The following is a 17,079-nucleotide window of genomic DNA, read 5'->3' as shown; positions in this document are numbered from 1 at the left end:
TGGTCCTCGGAACGAACGAAATCGTTGGCGAACTCGAGACTCGACGAAACGCGAGACGATCTCGTTTGCGCGAACAGGTATCGATCGAAGAAATGCCGGTGGTGCCCGCGGAGGTGGCTCTGACGAGGAACTTGCCCGACGCGAGCAGACTCGCGACCACGAGGAAACACGTAGCGAGGGACGCGAAAGCCGAACGGACGCCCGCCAGGACGAGAGCATTCGGGACCGCTCTCCCCTCGAAACTTCGATTCGTGCCGCCCGAAAATCGGGTTCGAAAGAACTGGTTGCGGTGCGAGTACGTACCGAAGGATCTGGAAACGATGGACGCCGTTTGGAAGGGCATCGCCCACCTCGAGAGCACCCGAGGTTTCGTCGAGTGGCTCGAACGCCACCCGGAGGTAATTCCCGCTTGGATCGAGCAACGATCGCGCTATTTCGCCGAGCGTACCTCGAGATACTCTTTCCCGGTGTTACAGGTTCCACCGCCGGAGGCTTCCAACGGAACCGTGCCGATCGACGTCGACGAGGCTTCGAACCGGATACCGGACCAGGAAACGTTCGCCCCTCGAATCGAAAGTCTCGGACCGAAGAACCGCGACCGCGACCGCTACCGCTACCGCGACCGCGACCACGCGTGAACCTTCGCTCGGTACGCGACCCTTTTGTCATCCGTTTCGCACCCGCGTACGCGATCGTTCTTACTACGTTTCTGGCTTCGATTCGACCCACGAAGCTCCGAGGTTCGTGCTATTTCGAAGCTCGTACCGAACGTTTTCGTCGCGTTGAAATCAACGCCCACCTGCCGGGACAACCTTTCGGAGTCTCTCGCCTCGTTCGCGAACGAAGCGAACGCGCGCGTGTAACCGATACGACCGGTCGATGACGCGACGTCAAAAGCACCGTTTCGCCACCGAAACGAAGGGGTTAACCTCCGAGGGCTCCGCGAACGCACCGGCCGCGAGGAATTTCGACGAATATCGAACGCTGAACGCTGAACGCGATACACGCGACGTACGCGAAATACGCGAGTAACGTTTAACAACGATGACCACGGGGTAAACGTTTCGCGAGGCTTTCCTCGCGACGATAACGAATCGCGAGCAACCCGCAGCAAGTCGATTCCTTCGACCGAGGAACGAATCGTCCTCGTTACCGCGGCCCGCCGATGTCGATAATTTCACCGTCGAGACACAATGCAAACGAGACGTCGAAGGATATTGGAAACGTGTCGCAAAGACCGGGTGTCCTGCGGTGGTTGTCTGTCCGCGACAGCGAGGACGCCTCGCGATATCGCGCTCTCGTTCCTTAACGATCCGATTCCGAGCCGGGTAAATTTCAAGAAAAACCGGGAAACTTGGAATCCCCCGTTTCTTTCGAGTTCCCGTCACCGTTCTCGACCCGTACCGATCGATCGTAAAAGGAAGAGAGACGCCACGCCGCCCGGAACGGAGCGAACGAGACCTCGACGACGAAACGGAAAGGATTCCGAAAATCTCCACGCGGGGGCGAAAAAAAGCAAACGGTGGAACGGAAGGGGTGGAACGAGAAGAAAACCGCGAACCCGTAACAAGGACGTTACGGAGAGTGGTCGTTGCTCGTCGACCGTCCGTTTCGCTCCACTTGGAACGGAGACTCGCGCTCGACCGAGAAATTTAACAAGGCGCACGCTCCCGACCGGACAATAGCGCCGACATTTTCACCCCTCCTACGGCTCTCCGCGCCCCTCTTCGCCCCTATTTTAATTACTTCGATTCGAACCTTAAGGACGATCTTGCGGGTGACCGAACCCGGCGAATTCTCTCGCGCCTCGAACACGAATTTATCGTTCGTTGGTGAACGGAGGCTCGTTTACCGATCCTCCCGCGTTTCGATCGTTTCGCCGAAGCTCCGGGTACCCGATTACGAAAGAAGCGGGCGGGTGGGCTGACGGCCAGCCGGTATTTTCGTTCCGCGACGTAGCTCCCGGAGAACCGCGGTTCTAGGGCGATCCGGTTCGCCGCGTTCATTCGACTCGCGCAACAACTCGAAACGTGCGAGCGCGTACGTAGCACGTAGCTATTCACCGACGAAATGGGAAGCGCTTCCTGCCGAGCGTTCGCGCCAGTTCGATCCATTGTCGCCAAGTTTGCGACAGTGTGCGCAACAGAAGTGTGTCCGTTCGCGGCTCTATCTCGACATCTTTCGAACTCCGTTCGACCGGTGCCCGACTCTCGACCCTCTCTCCCATTCCGTTCGCGATCGCTAAAAAACACAACTCGCCCGCGAATATTAATCCTCGTACCCGTACCCGTACCCGTACCCGTACCCGTCCCTCGTTTTTACCCGTTTACCGAGATAGCGACAGAGAGAAAACGGGGGAAAAGAAACGAGATTCGACGAATTTCCAGCGAAAACCCGGACCCGAGCGCAATCGCTCTCGCGGAACCGGGGTAAATACTTTCTGTTTTTTTTTTTCTTTTTTTTTCCTACGCTTCCTGATTGAATCGTTGAGACGAGAGATGCCGGCTTCGTATAATAAACGAGTTATCCGCTCGAGCGGTGGATAACGGTAGAGCGAACGGAAGAGCGCGCGATGCAAAGCGGAGGAAAACGAACGAGTCCGGCGGCTCGAACGAAAGCGAAGAAACCGACTCTGCCGCGACACGGCGAGGGTAAGCGTCCGGCGCAAAATCGAACGCGGAAAAATAATGGTAAATCGGGACGAGTGTGCTCGTAAGATCGGTCGCGCGGCGTCGATGGCGTTCTCGGTGACCGCGCTTCGACGAGTTTCCTCGTGTTCAACGTCCTTCCCTCCCTCTCTCTCTCTCTCTTTCTATCTCTCTCTACCTGTGGCTCTCTCCCCCTCCCCGTTCTTCGAATTCCCGTTAAACATCGACAAACTCGGCGAACAACGACGTTGCACAATGTCGAACAGCGACGCGTAATAGACTCGAACGAACATCCGGCTTGACCCGGAAGGCCGCTCCCATCGGTGCTGCTCCCGGCATAGTTACCGCATAGTCACGGTGGCCAGAACACGATTCTTCTGTTGGCGTCGCGCGTCGCTCGTCTCGCGTCTCGCGTCTCGCGTCGCGCCTAGCGCGTCGCGTTTCATTGCCAAAGGACGCCGTGTCGTCGTCCGACTCGCCGATCGAGCACCAGTCTCTCGTCGTCCTTTGACCCGGTGACACGGCGAGCATCGTCCGCGATCGATCGCGACGACCGATCCTCGATCGCCGCGAAATCATCGTTTTCGCTCGCCACCGCGCGCGAACGCGAACGCGAACGCGAACGCGCGACACGAGCCGATGCGTTTACGGGGAACGAAACCGAAGGTACGTTTCTACGATTTTGCGTTCGACGCCGGGAAACCGACGAAATTTTCCAGCAACCCGGTTTTCGAGTAACGGCACCCTCGACGCGTGACTTTCCAACACCCTCACCTGCGCCTCGCACCCCTCCTTCTTCTCTTCTCCCTCTTCTCCCTCTTCTCCCTCTTCTCCCTCTTGCCGCGCGCACGTAAGCAAAGCAATTGGACAAAGGAAGTGCGAAAGAAAAGGTGCGCGAGCGTAATGACGCGAGTAGGGTAAAGCGTGGCCGTCCGGTCTTTCCGGATGGATTCACCAAACCCTCCTCGTCCACGGACGAATGTACGTCGTCGTCGTCGTCGTCTCCTATTTTTTTAGCCCTTTGCGCGGACCCTCGGTCGCGTTGCTCCAAACTGACCGTAAATAGGACGCGATTCGTCGACACGTTGGTCGTATACGAAAAAATGTACGCTCGATTAGTCGGCCTCGTTTAATTTTAATCGGGCACCGTGCACGCGTCCGTCGAGTGCGCAGTTGCTCCGTTAAAAAATAAAAGAAAAAAACGGTGCAAGTTATTCGCGCGAATCCGAAATTCTCGACACGTTGAACGTCAAAGCGGTTCGTAAGAACCGCGAGGCGAAATCGTTGCCGGACCATGGCGCGTATTATTCTCGGCCGCTCGACCACCGTCCGCGGTGATCTCTCCCTCTGGAAATTTCGATCTCGCAGCCCGTGGACCGAACCAACGCCGATTCGATTCGATTCGATTCGATTCGATTCGATTCGATTCGTTTATTAGGAGAGAAGAACTCGTCGCCATGTTCGCGAAACAAAGTTCCGGGCACCGGAAAGGCGAACGGCTTCGGTTCCGTACCTTCTTCGAATCGGAGCGACTCGGTGACGGTAGATCGATAAGGAACCCCGTTGTCCGAGGCCGGGATGCCGCGACATCGTTGCGGACGAAGGCTGCAAAGTATATTTACATACGGAGCCTCGGTCAAAGCCTTTACTCCGCACCGATATCAGCCGCGCGGGTCACGCTACGACGTTCAAGGATACCGGTTTCCCTCGAGCTCTCGCTCGACCCTTTCCCGTCGTTTCCCGAGTTTTCCACTTTCTTCGAAGCCGACCGGCCGAAAACCTATTCTCCGAGAATCCTAGTTGTCCGTGGCGTCCGTGGCGTCCGTGGCGTCCGTGGCGTCCGTGGCGTTCGACGAAGCTCCTCTCTCGGCGATTTTTCCTCGTCGTTTTCGAAAGACGGACAACCCTGCGGGCTCGAAGCGCGACAAGAATCTCGTGGCGAACGATCGCGGAGAGGATTTCCGTCGGCGCGGTACGACGCCGGAGGAGAAGGAGGAAAAGAAGAAGAAGAAGAAGAAGAAGAAGAAGAAGAAGCGAAACGAGATCGGAGAGGGGAATAATTGCGCGTCAAAGTTGACTTATAGCTTCTACATCGGGATCGCTCCGGTCGAAATCGCGCTCGTTCGTAGCTCGAAGAATAAGGCGAAACTTGAACGATCCCCGTGTCCCTAGCGGGCGGGGATAATCTCGCGAGACGCTGGTCGAGAATGAATTATTCGTTCGGAAGTTGCTAAACGACACATCTTACGCGTCGTTGCGCGCAGCCCAGATTGAAATCAAAGTAAGAGAAACTCAGAGTTTCGCGTAATTACAAGTGTTTCCTGCCGGGAGAAGGTAACCCGGATCGACTAAGCCGAGCTCCGTTGGCAGACACTTGGCAAAGTTTCGATTGTACCGGGTGTGCGTGTTTTCAACGTAAAGCCTGCCGTCCCTCCGCTCGTGGATCCTCGCCGGGCCAGCCGACAGAATCGGGTGCGAGGTGCAGCGGGGTGCAGCGAGGTACAGGGGGGTGCAGCGGCGTTTCGGTGCTCGAGCGAGCTGAACTTTATTAAGCGATATTTCTCTAATTATCTCAGTCGGCCCGTGGCAAGTAAAACTCCGGCTCCGAGGAAGGCGCGTCTAGTAGTAGCCATATTCATGGGCGGCGTTAAGCGCCTCGAAAGCATAAACATTAAAAAGAGCCGGGGCGTCGAAGTTAGCGGCCGCTCGGCTTACCTCCTCCCGGCAAACTGGAAAACTTTCGCGGACCATTTCGAGGAAAAAACTTGAAAGATTAAACGCCGCGATGGTATCGCCGCGATGGTATCGCCGCTCCGCGCCGAGCCGCGCGAACCGACGACCGTGAAAAGAATCGCGTTGCGCGATTCCGAGATTCCGATAGTCGCTTTCCTTCGAAACGCGTCCTTCTTCGTCCAGAATTTATCTCTCCCGTATCTCTCGAGAAAATTAGTATCGCGCGGTCGTAACGAGTAACAGCCACCGGTCGTAATCCAAAAGCGATGGAGCGAGTCGACAAAGTGTCTCGAAAGCGTTGGATTAAGGGCGCCGTTCCCTGTTTACGGTGGTGTACGAGAGCGTTTGGAAACAATAGCGCCGCGCCGAGACGCGAAACGAAGGAGCGCGTATTCTCGATGCGATACGTTACCGGCGAAAGTCTCTCGCTCGTCGGCCTCCGGAGAACGTGCTTCGTTATCGCGCGCGATGTTTATCATCGGGCTCGGAGAGCGAGCGCAACGATCGGACGGTTCGACTCGCTCGAAAACTTTCTTCTCGACGAGGAGAGAACTCGAAACTACGTTCGACCGTCTTCCGAGACGCGAATCACCGAAAACGACGGCCGGGAAATCACGGGGCTTTTCGCGCGATTAAATTCGGCTTCCGGGCGAGAATCGAGCCGATCGTCCATCGCGAATCGCTCCAAGTGACTGCGCCTCGAAATAGAGTGGAATAAAATTCACGAGTCTCTCGAACGGCAAGGTAATTACGTGTAATTTATATTACTCGGCATTGACATGCAAATCCGCGAACCGTGCGTGTCCGTCCTGGCTTCGGCGGTCTCGCTTCCCCGTCCTCTCGAACCTCCCGGTCGTACCTACCGCCGTTCCCATCGGTCCCTCTTTCTCGGATCTTTTCTCTCCTCGTTGGATTCCGTGCCGTACTCTCGAAAAGAGTCGAAAATTCGAGCGACGCGCGTCAAGCGTCGAGCGACGTCCGGAACTACGAGGACCGCAAAACCAGACGACGCTCGCGGAAAGCAGAAATCCAATTCCAGGTTGTCCGGCTAGTTCCTCGATGATAACCCGGACGAATTTATCCAACCGACTTTCTCACCGTTGCTCCTCGACCTGGCTTCGCAACCGAGGTTCCGTCCCGAAACGAACCAACGGACGAGGAAGACGAATGCCGACGTTGGCCGACCGCGTCGTGCAACTTTCCTCCGAAACTCGGAGCGTTTCTCGAACGAATAACTTTCTTCTCGAGTGGACGAGAACGCTTCGTTCGGTTTCGAAGCGAAAAATTCTCGAATAATTTGGCCCCGGTTTTTCGCTCGCGATTTACGATTAAAGAGAATATCGGTGTTGGCTGTTCGACTCGGCGGCGAAAAATTGTCCAACGAAGAGCGAGGCTAAAACGGAGGAATACGTCCCGCGCGAGAACCGTTCGAACGATCGCGAACGGTGCGCCGCGACGGTGCCGCGCGCGACGCCACCGCGCGCCCTAAACCGTTCACCGTCCGACGAGAAAAAACGCTTCTTATCGAAGAACCGAATAATTTTCTACGGTTCCGATCCCGTCTCTTTTGCGTCCTGTCCAAGCGCGAATTATACACGGTATCGAAGCTAGAAGCGCCGAAATGCATATTCATATATGCAACAGAATTCGAGCAGCCACCGGCGCAACGGAGATATCCACAGGAACGTAGTTAGAGATAAATAGACAGGATCGCAGGGAACGGGTGATGGAAGAGAGACGGAGAGAGTCGGGAGCTTAGGTACGGCTGAATTGGCCAGTAGCGTCGGTCTTTTGATCTAAACTAAAATACCAGGCCGAAACAACGGCCAAAGCAAATCTGTTCAAAGTGCTCGGTCTCTTCAAAGTACTTGGTTTCGTCCATCTCGCTCCGTCCCGTGCGGCGACATACCCCAATGACCAATTATCTTTGTATCTTTGCCGATGACAAGTGAACCGCGAGTAAACCGTCGACCGGGGGGAAAGGGTTCGGTACGTGTCGGTTTATCGGCAAGGGTTGGAGCCGACTCTCTTTTCGTCTCACTTTCTACCCCACCCTGCCCGCGATCGGACTCGCCCGCGCCTCTTTTATTCTCGTATTTCTAATTTCGCGTTCCTCGTCGATTCTTCCTTCCTTTCGCTCTCTCCTCGTCCGGCCGAAACAACGGAACGGGACGCGACGCGACGCGACGCGACGCGACGCGACGCGACGCGACACTCGGGAACGTTGTTGCGTTCGGGAATTAAATTAAAACTAAATTAAATCTAGCCCCGGCCCCTGCCGCATCCCGTAACCCCGATTCCTCGACAGTGATCCCGCCTCCCGGAGAATTGAACGAGCGGACCGAACTTTAATTGAAATTCGTGTGTCGAACTAATTATACGTCGTTCCAGTTATAGTTTCGCCAACGGCTGCGCTTCGTTTCGTTTCGAAGACGCGTGTTCGGTCACCTCGTTCCTCCGGAAGGGAACGCTTCGGTGTTTGGCCGAAGAACCGAGAGGGAACGGGAATATCGCCGAATCTCTGTATACGATAAATACGCGTTTCTCTCCCATCGTGGTACCGTTCGCGCCGCGACGAACGATCGCCCTCGAAACAATAGCCATCTAATGCGAAATAGGATACCGGCCTCTTGCCTTTCCCCGAACCGCCTTAATTTCTCTTCGCGACTCTCCAACGCGTCGTTTCGTTGGATCTTCCTTGGACGGAGCTCGCCTCGAGTGTGCCTCTCGCTGCGAACGAAAAATCGGTGTCGTCGCGTTTCGATTTTCCCTCGCGCGCAAACGAAACGACGATTCCACCTCAACGTAACCATTTTTCCCCTTTCTTTTACCTCGCGCGTACTTTGCCGAGACGAACATAAATCATCCTCGTAGCGCTTCTCCGGATTATTAATTCGTGCACCAGGATGGGTGTATCGTAGCGCGCGACACATGAAATACGTCGTCGTCGTCGTCGTCGTCGTCGTCGCAGTCGTCGTCGTCGTCGTCGACCCTTCGGCTAACGAGAAGAGACGAAACGACCTCCGGTGTATTTTGCGTCCAGCACACGTACGCCAAGTAGCGGAGAGTACTTATTGTTCCGATGTCGCTTTTCGTTTAACGCACCGTGATTCGGTATCTAATCTCGCAAGAGTAATCCCCGTGTCCTACGGCTGCACGAATTCCGGTACAACCTTACTACACGGTAAATCGGACCACCGACGTGATTCGCGTTCGTTAGCAGGATCGACTTTGCTCGGAAAAACTGACAAGTTCGTTGCACTTTTACCGTTTTACCGTTTCACCGTTTCACCGTTTCACCGTTTCACCGTTTCACCGTTTCACCGTTTCATCGTTTCACCGTTTCACCGATCGAGGTAAACACTCGAAAAGGTTACGCAACGATTTTCGAATCACCGCCGCGAGAACTTTTACTCCTTCGAGCGGCAACGCGTTCCCGTACGAGTATCGATAACATTTTCACTGTTACGTTTACCGTTATCGATCCGCGATCGATTCCGACTTTCGATTCGTAGCGATCGGAGCAACTTTTCGTTCTTGCGACGAAACTCAAAAGAGAGAGAGAATTTCGTCGAAATTAAAAGATTTTTTCGAGAACGTCGAGGATCGAGAGACGCGGCACATCGCGTTAATTTCGCAGGACGTTACATTAATTCCAAATTGGTTTTAGCCGGGCGGAGATCCCAGCGGCGTTGCCCAGGACCAAGGATCACCGATCCGCAGAATACCCAGCTTAGTTCCATCGTAATTACAGACCTGGACGAGGCTTAACCGATCTTTATTTATACACGCGTCGCGCATACTGCTTCTCGCGTCGTCTCGGGCGTTGTTCGCCGGTTCGTTCATCGTTTCGAGTTCGTAAAATTGGAAGAATGGTTTCGCTCGCCGGGTTCGAAATGCTCGCGACTCGTTCGCAATTGTAAATACTCGGTTGGATCGGACCGGCGAAAGCGAGCTCGGTAAGTTTACCGAATGGTCGTTAGTCGCGAACGCCGGTTCCGCGTTTCCAAACCGTAGGCCAGCGTTGAACGGGTTATCGGCCGATTGACCGTTCGAGCGGCAACTTCCGCGAATTCGTGGCGGTGCTAAAAGGAGCGGCGCGCAAGGCGAGGAAAAGAGCCGTCCCCGGAGGGTGCGAGGATCTTTTGAGCACCGTGTCGCTATATTTAGGGCTCGTCCTTATCTTCGACGACCCCTTCTAACCGCAGTTTTGAATCGCGGCGCGCGCACCGTCGCTAACCGTCGGTCCACGTCGCCGGTGATTTCCCGATGGGGTCGAAGGAAGGGGTTGCTCGCGCGAGAGAGACCGAACGCGGGGTCGCCGAGGAGAACGCGTCGACGGAGAGCGAGACGCCGAGAACGGTAGACCGCGCAGGGTCTTGCCACCAAACCGAGAAAGAGGGAAAGTGAAACGAAACGAGAAAAGGCCAAGATGCACACCCGCAACGCGAAATCGACGCAACGAGTACGCGAAAAAGAACCGGAACAAAGGAGAATCGAAACGCGAGTAGAGACGCGAGTAGAGACGCGAGTAGAGACGCGAGTAGAGAGGCAGCCAGCCAGTCAGCCAGCCAGCCAGCCAGCCAGCCAGCCAGCTAGCCAGCCAGCCAGCACAGGGATGGGTAACCCGGCAAGTGGCCAGAGGTGAGAGAGTAGGACGCTCGGTGGTAGAGACAAGGGGGATGAAGCTGCTCACGGAGGAAAGGGTGTTGTAATGAAGCTGCGCGGGAGAGGCGGACGCTGGAGAGAGGTCGATGAAGAAGGGGTGGAGAACGATAGTGGAACGGAAGAAGAGGGTGGCAGCGCGAGAACCCGCGGGAGAAAAAGGGAGAGATCAACGGCGCGACCAGAGAGGGAAACAGAGGAGTGTGTCGCGCTCGGAATTCTGGTGGGAGTGCCAACCAGGGTGGGAGAGACGAGTGGCGCGTAGAGAGAGGGGTGTAAAGAGGGGTTGGAACCAAGGGACAGAGCCATAAGAGGGTTGACGGTGGCCCAGGTTGGCCCCAGTAGCACAGTCGCGCGCCAAACTCTCGAAGGAAAGCACGTACTCGGTTCAACGCGCTTCCGCACCTACCTTCCAGCCAGATTTTTCTTTCACTTTTCCATCCCCTCGCCACCATCCGCTCGACCCTCTCCACCCGTTCGTTTTTCCAACGCAACCCTTTCTCCGATTTCTACTCATTCACGCGCGAAAGACTACCCTGTGACTGCCGACAGAGCGATGAGAGCGATGAGAGCGATGCGAGCGATGCGAGCGATGCGAGCGATGCGAGCGTTCGGCGATCGAGAATCGACCCGATCGACCAGATGAGCATCGTTTCACGAACGAACATTCTCGCCGAGCGTGGCCGACGACGCTGGAGGAGCCGACAGAGACGATCGTCAGGTAACTAGGACCACTCTATTAGTCGGTAGCTCGAGTTGGTCGCGATGGTAGTGCTATCGGTGCTCGATACGCGGTATTAGTACCCTCGCGAACGAGGTAATTTCGAATCTTTCGGAAGCGGCTAGACTCGCGTAGTTTGCGCGATCTCGAATCGTGCGTTAACGCGACCTTCGTAAACAAACCCGATCGACCAACGAAACGTTGCTTTCGTTCGTCGACGAACCGTACTTTCTTTTGCCACGCGAACGTTTCTCGACGTCGTAAATTTCATCGTCGGGAATTCTATTCGAAGCTTTCGTCCATCGACGACCGATCCGGTCGGTCCGATCGGTCCGGTCGAGCGAGAATACTTTCCGCCTCGAATCGATGAGCGTCGGCGGGCGACACCATCGAGACCGATGACGAAAACGTTAACTAGGATATTCGTCGGTGTCGATCGACTCGCGCTCGCTGAACTGGTTTCGATCGCGTACCCGCGGAGAATGTACGAGCAACGGGACGCGGCGAATTTTTACACCGGGAGATTTATTGCACACCGTTCGACGTCCCGTCACGCTTCGTCGCCGAAAACGATGGGAAAAAATTCGCTGGGAACCGGCACGTTATCCGATACTGTGCACGGTGCGGACGGCTCACGGCGATTAATCGTCGAGTACCGGGGCCCGCGCGTAATAAACTTTGTCGAGGTATTCGAATTCCATCGCGTTATCGCCGAGGGCATCTTCTCCCGCTGAACGGGATTACGCGGAACGGCCGAATCGCTCGACGCGGCAAATCTTGACGCTGCTCGGCCCGTACGAAGAAGTTCGCGCGTCCGTTTACGGCGGACGATCGGACGATCGGACGATCGGACGATCGGACGATCGGACACCCCTAACGAGTACAACGATCGAAAACACCGACTCGATCCGTTCCGTTTCCTCGGTTTACAAGGAGGAGACCGAGGGACCCCGATCGATGCTATTTTAAACGAGACGCTCGCTCGCATCGAATCCGATAATGAAAATGGAATTTAGCTCGAGTCTTGTTTATCGCGAAACGAAAACGGTCGAAGCGTCTGTATTCTCGAACCGGTCTCGAGGGGTTGCGTCGCGTTCGCGGGTATAGGTCACGGAAGAAACGAATTCGCCTCGGATTTCGAATCGAACGAACGAGCTTACCGAGGACGGGTAAACGGAATCGAACGAATACCGAGATCGCGGCCGCGTTTCTTCATTTTTCATCCCACGAAAAATCGAAACGATTCCGTGCTCCTCGTTTTCACGGACGAGCGATTTCAAGATTTTTTTTCTCCTAGACTTTTCGGCGAACGATCGCACGATGAGCCGCGCGTCGCGAGACCTTCGGCGGTCCGGAGGTCGGATCGTTCGATGCTCGGTATCGGTCGGAACGTCGACGAAGCTCGAAAACGGCGTTCCTCGGTAACCGAACCGGGACCAAACAAGAGACGCGAGACGTCGCCGGCTCAATCTTCGTCTCTTAACGAGCCGACCCAACGATCCCGAGAACCCGAAACATCGTTTGAGGAAATCTTCCCTTAAGTCGAGCACCGTAACGTTTAACGCAATCGAGGCTCGTTAAAAAATCCCATCAAAAATCTACTTGGAAATATCTGCGTGCTCCCGAGTGCTCTCGATCTCCTTCCCCGGCGAGGCTGCTTCAACCACCCTGCGGGGCTATTTCCGCGGCTCTACGCTTCCACTTCCACTTCCACTTCCACTTCCACTTCCACTTCCACTTCCACTTCCACTTCCACTTCCACTTCCACTTCCACTTCCACTCGCACTTGCACTTCCACTTCCACTAGCACTTCCACTTCCACTTCCACTTCCACTTCCACTTCCACTTGCACTTGCACTTCCACTTCCACTTTCTCGTCCACTCTTCTTCTTCTCCTCCTCCTCCTCCTCCTCCTCCTCCTCCTTCTTCTCCTCCTCCTCAGCCTCGTCCTCCTTGTCCTGCTCCGTCGTCTCGCACCGTTTTCTTCCCCTTTTTCTCCTTTTTCTCCTTTTTCCCCCGTTAGACTTCCGCCTCTCGAGTTGACAAAGTTCGACCGGGCCGAGACACCGGGAAAGAGAGAGGCAAACGAACCAGAGGAACGGACGGACGGACGGACAGGTGCGGGGACGAGGACGGTTGATTGGATTGTAAGCTCAATTTACACTACCTTCGGTTTCCAGCTTTCTTTTTTCTCGAAGCGACGCGCCCGTCCGGCCGTCGCGTCGCGTCGCGTCGCATCGCATCGCATCGCATCGCGTCGTCGTCGTCGCCGCGTCGCTTCCACGGGCTGCAGTGTTTCGGAAAGTTAGAGTTCCGAGCGTGCACAGCTATGGGGCGATGGATAACAAAGCGTCGTTATAATGACCGGGACTGGGAAGAAACTTTCGACAAAGTGAAATTGAGTGTGCACGATATTTTACGGAGTTACCTTTCCCTTGGCGGGGTTCCGGTTCTCCTATTTCCTATCCCCCGGCCAAAGGGGAAAAGAGACCCGGTGAAACGCGAAAACGCGCAAAACGCGAAACCGGATCCTCTCGACTATTCCGGTCGAATTTTCCGGGGATTCGGTAAGAGGATCGTCAAGGACGATTTCTCGTCGACGTCGAATCCAGTTTGCTTCTCGGAGAGACGCATTTACGGAGTCGATGTTTTCCGGTTGGTCCGCGCGTACCTCCTCTGGCAGTATTCGCGACAGCTTGGACGGATTTCGTTTGTCGCGTCGAACGTGGAAAAAAGGATTCGAGGACGGCCAGCCGGCTCGTGGGTGCCAGATAATCCGCGTTCGCTAACGAATCCATTGTTCGCGGATGCGTTTCCGTTTTCCGGAACTCGTCCCGAATGGTCTCTCGACGTTGACCCGACGTTGCCCGTTGTATCGACGCGATCGGACGTCGCCTTCTCCTCGAGAAAAAACGTCGAATCGAAAACCGATGAAAAGGTCTCCGGTGGCGCTGAACGCACGAACGGACATCGCCGCGGATAGAAACGCGAGCCGCGAAACATCGATACCGGAGGAAAGAGACCGTCCTCGTTCTTCACGGTCAACGGTTTTTCTTCGTTTCCGTTCGACCGATGTTGCCGCGAATCGCCCGAACTCGACGATCGCGCCGATATCCGCTCGCGATGGAAACTAATTTCTAAGGATTTCCGATACCGAGATATCGCGTGCTTGTTATTTATTTATTTTTTTTCTCCCTACCTCGCTGTTCGATGAACGGTTTCTCGATCGTTTCGTCGTCGGTGCTCGCGGAATCTCCGTTTGTAAATAGCGCGCGGCGACCGACCCGGAATAATTAAATATTCGATGCGAAAGGGACGCGTAATCGTCGGAAATGCAAATTAAACAAGAGCCGATAAAAACGCTAATCGATCGCAGCGATTGTAAGCGTGTCGCGTTACGCGTGATCGAGGAGCAACGTTATTGTGAAAAAATTTACCGAATTAGCAAGGACGTGACATCGGTTAGCTTCTTTCTCGATCGCGGGTTCGAGGGTTGGGCGAAAACGTTCCGAGAAATCCGGCGAGGTTCGATCGATCGACGCGATCGACGCGATCGACGCGATCGACGAAACGACCAACGCCTCGCGCGAACGGTCCGAACGGCTCCGAGGAAGACCCGAACTCTTCGTCGGCCGAAACGTCGGAAAAATTCCACTTTACGGAAGATGGAGTTTACGCCGGTAGGTTTTTACGAATTCGCAATTTCGATGCGCAGTCGTTCCCAAAGTTCTAAAACGCGTTCGTCGGAAGATCGCGAACGATTCGAGGCTCGCTGGCCGGTAAACGGCAACGAGTCTCGCGCGTAATTTAAAAATTGACGCCTCGAAACCCCGAGAAGCGTTATCCTCGAGCTCGCGCGCACCGAGCGAATCGATAAAATCCCCATCGAAAGGCGCGTCGGGCGAAGAACGAAGCCGACGCGATCATCGAGCGCAACTCGTGCCTCTATATTTTCCGGTAAAGACGGGCAACGATTACCCCTGGCGCGAACGTAATTACGCCGGAGTCGAGATACGAGGTGGAAGCTTACATGTAAATTGCTGCTTAAAGCTCGATCGTGCCCGTCGATCCCGGTAGCTAGATTAGAAAAAGCAAGGAGCCTCTTACACGGTTCGACGCGCAACCTTCCGAAGCGAGCCAAGGGGACGGTCGAGGTAAAAGAGAACGAAAACACCGAGAAGGAAGCAACCGAGACCGCCGAAGCGAGCAACGATACCCGGGACCGGCTCGGTTTCGGGTATGCGGAGCGATCGTTGCTCACCGTCGTCTACCCGTTCCGCGACGACGAGAAGGATATTGCTTCGAAGACCGCTTACGGGATCGAGAATCTTCGAGATTTCCCGATACCGTTCAAATTGTCGCGAATTCTCGAGTGCGTCTAGAGGTGCAACCGTCGGAAAATATTTTCCCGGGGACTCTCGAAGAAACGATCCTTAATAGCGTTCGGCGGAACAGCTTCGATGAAATATCGCGCGACGTCGAGCGTACACGGTCGACGAATTCTCCCCGATTCTATCGCCGAGGATGCCCGTATTCCTCCTTCTCCTCCTCCTCCTCCTCCTCCTCCTCCTCCTCCTCGATGTACATACGTCTATCTTCGTTTACGTATTTTCATCCCACGAGGAAGGAGATCGAGAGTGTCGCGAGTGAACCCGCCAACCGCCAACCGCCAACCGCCACCCACCGAGCGGTCCGGGTCTCGAATGGGAGCAGAGGCAACGTTCGATTCGGGAAACGATCGATTTCGAACCGGGAAATTCTTCCCCGCTGTTCATACTTTGTTCGATCGAAGACTCTTGGAAAGAAGCGGTGCCGCGAAATTTAAACGCTACGCGAATTCCACCCGCGAAGGTGAAATCGGATTTACCGGATTCGTTGTGCTCGCGAAACACGAAAATCGAGCGCCACCCGGTTCCGCGTTCATCGAATCAACTTCTCCGTGGGAAACTAGCAGCGGCTCGCTTTTTTCACCGACGCGAAAATAGAAAGCTGCCATCGGACAAGCGCCTCGTGATTCGCGTACGAGGCGAGTCGAAGCGAGCGTGGATTATCCGTGTACACCCGCCGAAAGGAGTTTCCTATCGTCGCGTCCGGGAGAAAACGAGAGAAACGAACGACTCGTTTGAAAACGATACGTCCGTCCGTCCGTCCGTCGGGGTGCTCCGTATCGACGCAACGAGACGAAAGCGCGTCGGAAGGCTTCGGCTCGAACCCCCTCGCGGCCCTCTTACCCGACAACGGGAATAATCGTAAAAGGAGAGAAAATCTTGGACAATTAAATCGGCCGCGCCGAAATTCCAGGATTACGGAAGCTGTCGCAATCAAGGTTCCCGAGATAGTTTCGATAGCGGTCGGCAACGATAACGATAACGATATCTGGACTCGGGAGAAACGATCTCCAGACGCTCGGGCCAGCCACCCTCCCGCTATTCCCATCGCGATCAGCGTCTACGAGGCCGAAATTGTCGGTGGTAACGGTCGATGCGGTTGGAGCGAGAGAGCGAGAGAGCGGGAGAAAAAAAAGAATTAAATTCCCTCGTAACGGAGCGCGATAGCGGCCCCGTGGGAAAACGGGTTACGATCAAATTAGAGACGAAGCCTCGAAACGCTGTAAAATTTTATTTTACGCCCTGGAAGGCAATTGGAGCAGGACCGGGAGCCCGGTGCCGGTTCCGTTCTTTCGGGGCCCGAACAAGGTGATCGCGAACGCGAACGCGAACGCGAACGCGAACGCGAACGCGGGGGGGGGGGGGGCAAAGGTGTCCGGGTTACGGGACCAACGGCAGCTCGAACGCGAGGCCCGCGCCGGTGGTTGACGCGCTCGAGCAGCCAGGGCCTCGACGATGAAGCGTTATCTACGCGCGTTCGCCCGTAGCTACCTCAGGGGCTCTCCGCGTGCACGTACGAACGCGCACGATTGCATTTCAACGCCCTCCGTTCGCATTGGATTGCGGTCGAAGCGGGCCATAGCTGGTTCCCTCGGTGCAGACTGCTGCTCGGATATATCCGGTGGTAACGCGCGCGTCTAGCTTCTACCACCGCCGCCGGCACCGGCACACACGCGAGCCAAGCGCCCGGGATCGCATTCGGGTAAATACCTCTCCGTATAACGGGTGCGCATAAAGGAGAACGTACACGGCCTACCAACGGAGGAGAGAAACGGAGATAGCACCCGGATAATAGCGGAGAACCATCCGGCAGAAAATCTCTTCCAGTGGATATAGCAACGCGAGACGAACGGAGAACGGAGAACGGAGAACGGAGAACCGAGAACCGAGAACCGAGAACCGAGAAGGGAAGGATCCCGATATA

This window comes from Ptiloglossa arizonensis, chromosome 9 (genome assembly GCF_051014685.1).
Source record: "Ptiloglossa arizonensis isolate GNS036 chromosome 9, iyPtiAriz1_principal, whole genome shotgun sequence".
NCBI lineage: Eukaryota > Metazoa > Arthropoda > Insecta > Hymenoptera > Colletidae > Ptiloglossa > Ptiloglossa arizonensis.
The sequence above is the reverse complement of the archived record's forward strand: the minus strand, read 5'-3'. Positions refer to the sequence as shown.